Here is a 6,467-nt window from a genome sequence, read left to right as displayed (position 1 = left end):
CTTAATCGTGATGCGGTCATAATAGCAGAAATTCTATTTATTTAAAATAATTTCCGTTAACAGTTAATTAATCGTAGTTAACTCTTACATACTTGCCAACTTTCATTCTTTTCGAGAATGGATTTTCGAAATACAGCCTTATCAAGAAACACATTTTAACCTTGACCAGAAACGAATACTCTATCGTTTCAATTATTATGCTTTTATATATTTGTTGTAATTATTTATATGTAGGGGTGGTCAAACTAGTTTATAATTATTACTATAATACAAAACTTTTAATAGAATAACATAAGTTTCAGTACAACTTGAAATACGAAAAAAAATCTTCCGACAAAACCGAAAGAGTTGGTGCTTTGCTGTTATGATAAAATATCATGATACATCGTAGGAAAAGAGATACAAATGTTCTAAATAGCTTAAATATAAAATTTTACGTAAATTTTGAATCTTTAAGTTATATTAAATGAAAAAAATAAATTGAAAAGTATACATTTTGACATAGCAATGAAAAGATATTCTGGATTGATAAGCTCGCAGATGTCATGCATATGATGTTAACGGGATTCGTAAGGTCTTAAACATTTAAAAAATAGCGCCACTCTTATTGAGCTATTAGGATAGAAACGTTAAAAAATGTATAATTAGCCTTAACTTTAAAATTAAAAACATCTGATTTCACAATTATTATTTGAGAGCCACCATCGCTCAGGGGATAGAGCGTTCGCCTTCCAATGAGTTGAACCGGGTTTGAATCTCAGCCGATACAAATTCCGCACCCCGCTTGCATCGACCACAGCGCTGACGTGAAATATCCTCAGTGGTAGACGGTTCATTAGATAGAGTCTTCTTGCCGTTAGGCAAACCGTGGAAGGTTCTCGTGGTCTTCCTCTCCATGTAACGGAAATGCGGGTAAGTTCCATCAAAACCTTCCACAGTTTGCCCGGCAGCAAGGGGATTCTAACCCATTATTCGTTTACTACAAAGAATATTTTACGTCAATACGGTGGCTGATGCGAGCTGAGACCAAAATTCGTATTAACCAGTCCCCTCTGGGATTTAATCCTGGGTCACCTCATTTAGAAGCAAACAATTTATCCCTTGAGCCACCGCGACTTTTTAATTTTAAATTAAAAATTGTTATGAGATAAAATGAAAACAGTAATACATATGGAATTTATTAAAGAATTTATAGAATGAAAACAGTATTACATAAGGAATTTATTAAGAATTTAATGAAGAAAAAAAGTCACCCGTCACTTTAAAAAAACATGAGTTATCAAATATTTACCACTGTTTATTAGCCTCCATTTCTTATAAAACTGCATCTTTTAATCGGTAACCGTAACAATGCAAAATGAAATGAAGTATACAGGAGGAGAAATGGGAGTTATTTTAAGTACCAAGAAATTAAATCGCAATTTTTCGGAAGCTAGACAATTAAAATATCTCTTAAAAACCAAGCATTCGGCATTGTAAATTATTCGATTACTTTTGTTCTTTGTAAATGTCGGACGATATTTCTTCGTCATTAAATTCTTTTATAAATTCTCTGTTTAACATTAATATAATTTTACTTCAGCATGAGAGAGAACATTTTTAATTAAAAATTTTAAAAAAATCTATTTTTCAGAATTATTATTTTATTTATAACAGTTAATGGGGCTTTTTTTATACTTTCATTAAAAAATATTTACTATTTCACATTATACAATACTTTCGTTACTTGTAACGAAAGTAAAAGTAAAAATTTAGTACTTTTACTTATTCTTCGTTATTTTTTTAATTTAGTACTTTTACTTGTTTTTTCGTTACTTTTTCTGGGGGCATAAAGTGTTTGTAACAAAAATGTCAAAATAAATCTTGACTTTTTTCTGAATATTTTTAAACATTTTCTTCAAAAAAATTTCTTTTCGAAATTTTTGAAATCATTTTTTTTTTAATTTAAAAATTTAATGTATTACATATTCGTCATCTCTAATGAAAATTGTTTTATTTTCTAAGATCTGACAATAATGCGGGGGAGAGGTCGAAGGTCACAGCGTTACCATCTACAAATTCCTGAAAATTAACAACCACCCCACCTGCATGATCAATTATGTTTCCGTCCGATACAACATGTTTAATTTTTGTTTAATGGATTCACGGAATATCTATATCGTAAATTTAAAAATCTTCATTACTTAAAATTCTGAAATTACTTTCCTTTATAGAAACGAAGTATAAATTTCAATTTAATGGATTTCAAGGGGTTATCAGTATATGAATAAATTTTATTTTATTTCTTTAAACAATAAATATAATATTTACTGAATTTGTTCAACAAACTAATTTATAACTACATATTCCGAAAGTAAAAAAAGAATTCTAAAGATTTGATAGATCTAAAATTAATAGAACTCGTCTTTTATCTGCAAACGCAGAATTTTTATTCTTGGATATTTTCAACCCTAATTTGCAGTTTCAATAAATTTTGCAACATTTTCATGCATTTTAGAGTTTTATACTTTTTAATTAAAATTTAATGCTTTTTATAAAATTTTATTTTTCTTAAATTTTTTAATGAAATTTATGGTTACTTAGAACTTTGATTTCTTCCAAAATGTACCTTAAAATCATTACTTTTTCTCATTTTGTACTTGTACTTCACACTCGTTACTTTTAAAATAAAACCTTTTTAATTTTTACTTGTCACTTTAGCTTAGATTACTTGTACTTTTAAAACGTAACTTTCTCATACATCTTGACATAATTTTTTTAATAATTTATATTTAATTAATATAATAACATAAATTATTTTCTATTATTTTTATAATTATCAGTGATTGATTATATGATATTAATTCCAATTTTCATTTAGTTGGAAATTATTTTTTTTATGAAAATGATTTTAACTTAAGTCTAAACACGGAAACGCTTTTTTAATAACCACTTTTTTATCTGTTAGCGTAACAAAAAATATTACGAACGAGAACTCTTCAAACACTTTTCTTCTTTTTAAATGCCAGATGATTTTTTTCGTCATTAAATTCTTGTATAAANACCTTTAAAACTAATTTAATTTTACTTCAGCATGAGGGAGAACATTTTTATTTTAAAATTAAAAAATCCTTTTGTAGAATTATTATTTTATTCATGACATTTAATAATATTCCTTTATACTTACTATTTCACGTAATACTTGAAGTTTTTGTTGAATCGCCTTTAATGCATCTTGATATATTTTCTTGATAATTTATATTCCTCTGATATTATAATATAAATTATTTTCTATTATTATTGATTAATTATATTATATACTATGATTAATTCCTTTATATAAATTTCAAATTTCACCTGTTTATAACTAGTTAGAAAATGGTTTTTAAGAAAATTATTTTAATTCGTGTCTAAACACATAAAAGCCTATTTAATGGCCACTTTTTAATCGGTTACCGTAACAATGCAAAAGTTTAGGAGAGGTGTATTGGGCGTTATTTTAATTACCAAAGAATTTAATTTCCCCTTTTCGGAAGCTATTGCGAGAAAAACTACTTTTTTCATAAAAACAAAAGATTCAGCATTAAAAAATATTCAAAAACTTTTGTTCTATTCAAATATCGGACGATTTTGTTTTCGTCTTAACATTCTTCAATAAATTCTCCATTTAACTCTAACTTCATTTTACTTCTGCGTGAGAGAGAACATTTTTATTATTTTAAAACTTAAAAATTCCTTTTATTATATTATTGTTTTACATATAACATTTAATAGTTTTTATATTTTTTTCAGCTCTCTCTACCTTAAAGATTTTTTCTATTTCCATTAATGCATCTAGAGTTATATTTTGTTTAGAAAAAAGAACTGCAAAGAAATTTAACAACTTATAACTAGTGGATTTTTTAAAAAAAATTTCTTAACCCATTATTATTCCTAACTAGCTCTACTTAGTGCAAAAAGTTATATTAAAATAACGATTAACTTTCGTATTTTCCTGCTGCGGTCGGGAAATTTCTACTCAGCTATAAAAATTATAACTCTAAAATCCATCTATTTTTTCTACTTTAGGTGGCGTTGTTTAAATTATTTAAGGATCACATCAACTGCGTATGAATAAAAATGTTAGTATAAAATAGGCTTTGTTGTGAGATTTATTTTCATTATATCGCATTTCTAGAAATAATTAACATTCCTATCACGTATTTTCGTTTTGACCTTCTTAATCATGAGAAGAAATTACTCCCAATCTTGAAAGTTTAAACATACTCGAACTTCATAATTAACTTTATTGTTATTCCACCTAGATTAGAACCAAAGGCTGTCAACTACTACGCTTTTTGCTAAATATTTTGTTAATAGGTTTGACTATTGAAAACTAAAACTTTCTCATTGCAAGCAAATGGATTCTCACTGAGAGATACAGTTTTTATGCAACTTTATATTATATTCCTAACTATGAATTTTTTTTAAAAACTCACTAGAAGGAGGAAGTGTCTGAACTTCTCTGTTACGAAGTGAATATTAAGAAGGCGAACATACATTTCAGCTTGTGATGCGACACATAAAGGTCATGTGCTTCTTGTCTCAGGTGTTATTTTAGAAGATGTAGTTATTGTTTCATATATATGTTGTTGCAAATTTGTAAATATTTGTACATTTTTTTAAAATATTCTTTTGTTTTGAGGATAAATATCTCAGACAGACACTAAATAAATAGTTTAATTGGAAAATTTGCTTGAAAATCATGTAATTCTAACGTAATTTAAACAAAAATTAACGCCAAATCTGTTTTTTAGGGAAGACTCAGTTTGGCGACATTTTTTCCAACTGGTAATAATCTTGGCAACTTGCAGACACTTGGTTGCAAAATGATAGTTTCAAAGCGATAGGATCAATAATTACGTAGTTTTAATGCGATAATAATGCAATAATGTGACCAATAATGCGATAATCGTTTAAAACGTATCTAAATTTCCGGGATTTCGTCATCAACCTTAAATAATCTCCAACAGAATCGTCTACGATGCAAGTAGTGTGGATTGCAAGACTGCTGCGATTTGCAACTGATCATCGTTTTTATGACAGAAATTCAAGATGTTGTGATTTTCAGACCCTCAGAACCTCCACGTAAGCTGAGAATGAAGAATTGTTGACCAAAGAACGCAATTTCTGTGACAGTATTCGATAGTAGCACTTAGGCCTGCTCTTAAAGTGTTTGCGGTCACTTTTTAACCCGTTTGTCCATAACAGCTATCTCAAATAGGAGTCACTCGTTAAGCTAAGTTTTACTGCCTGGTGATCGGCACAAGTTAATTGCGGTGTCTAGTGATGCTAACTGTTTTTTTGAGAGAAGTAATAATCTAAACAGCGAGGTGTTTCTACAAGCTATGTACAGAAGATTTCGTGATTGTTGACTATTCACAACTCATTACTATCTCATGATTTTCCAGATCTTCTTTTTGTCATCTGGACCTTTACCAACTAATGTACTCATTTCTCTCCGATTCTATTTCACCTGATGTCACCTCAAGGTATTTTAATCCACATTTTCCTGAATTTCACGTTGATTGCGTAAAAGGCCACAATGGCCTTATACCCCCAAGCCAAACCACTATGTCTACCGTCTGAATAGAGTATTAGACTTCAATAGTATTCTAATTTGCGAGCCTGTAGTAAGTTCATTGAACTGTAAAATTTCAAAGTCTGTGTTTTGTTGTGCACTACACCATATAAGCTGTCATTAAGTGCTAAAAACAGCTGTATTTTCTGGATGATTCTGCTAATAAATTTTTAGAGTTTTAAGGGTTGTTTTATTATTTCCAAACAAAAAACACCCTATGCTTTTTAATGAAAACTTATTTGTTTTTAGACATAAAAATAAAATAAACTCTAAATATCATTTTTTTAAAAATTTTTGATTTTGGAACAAAAATAATTTCAGCTTCCAAATCCTTATACCCGAATTAAGTAAGAGAATGTACTTGCATAAGTGCAACAAAAAAATTGTTTCCCACTGTAATGTATAATAATCTTTAGCTCTAAATGAAATCATGTGTCATCAGATTTTTCAAAACAAATGCAATAGTTGGTGCTAGAAAATATACGTTTTGTCCATGCTCTAGTCTCTTACCAGATAAGTCAGAATTGTAACGTTATAAAATGCATTTCTTAGTTTATAAAACTTCAGTAATGAAATTGTAGCCGAAAATAAAAGTAAAATCGTTACTTCTAAACAAATTAAGTTTACTATTTACTTCTAAGCAACTTCTTTAATTTAGAAAATAAATAGGTTTGTTTTCGTTGCACTGTTTTAGCTTAAACTGAAATGTGGAATTTAAGTAAGAAATAGTATTATTAAAAAAGTATTATAAAAAAAGTATTATTAAAAAGTATTATTAAATTAAAAGTATTATTAAAGTAAAAGTATTATTAAAAATATTATTTAAAGTCTGACTATAATTAGCTGGCAAAAGTTTTTAAAATGTTGC

This window comes from Parasteatoda tepidariorum, chromosome 6 (genome assembly GCF_043381705.1).
Source record: "Parasteatoda tepidariorum isolate YZ-2023 chromosome 6, CAS_Ptep_4.0, whole genome shotgun sequence".
Taxonomy (NCBI): Eukaryota; Metazoa; Arthropoda; class Arachnida; order Araneae; family Theridiidae; genus Parasteatoda; species Parasteatoda tepidariorum.
Note: the sequence above shows the minus strand (reverse complement) of the source record.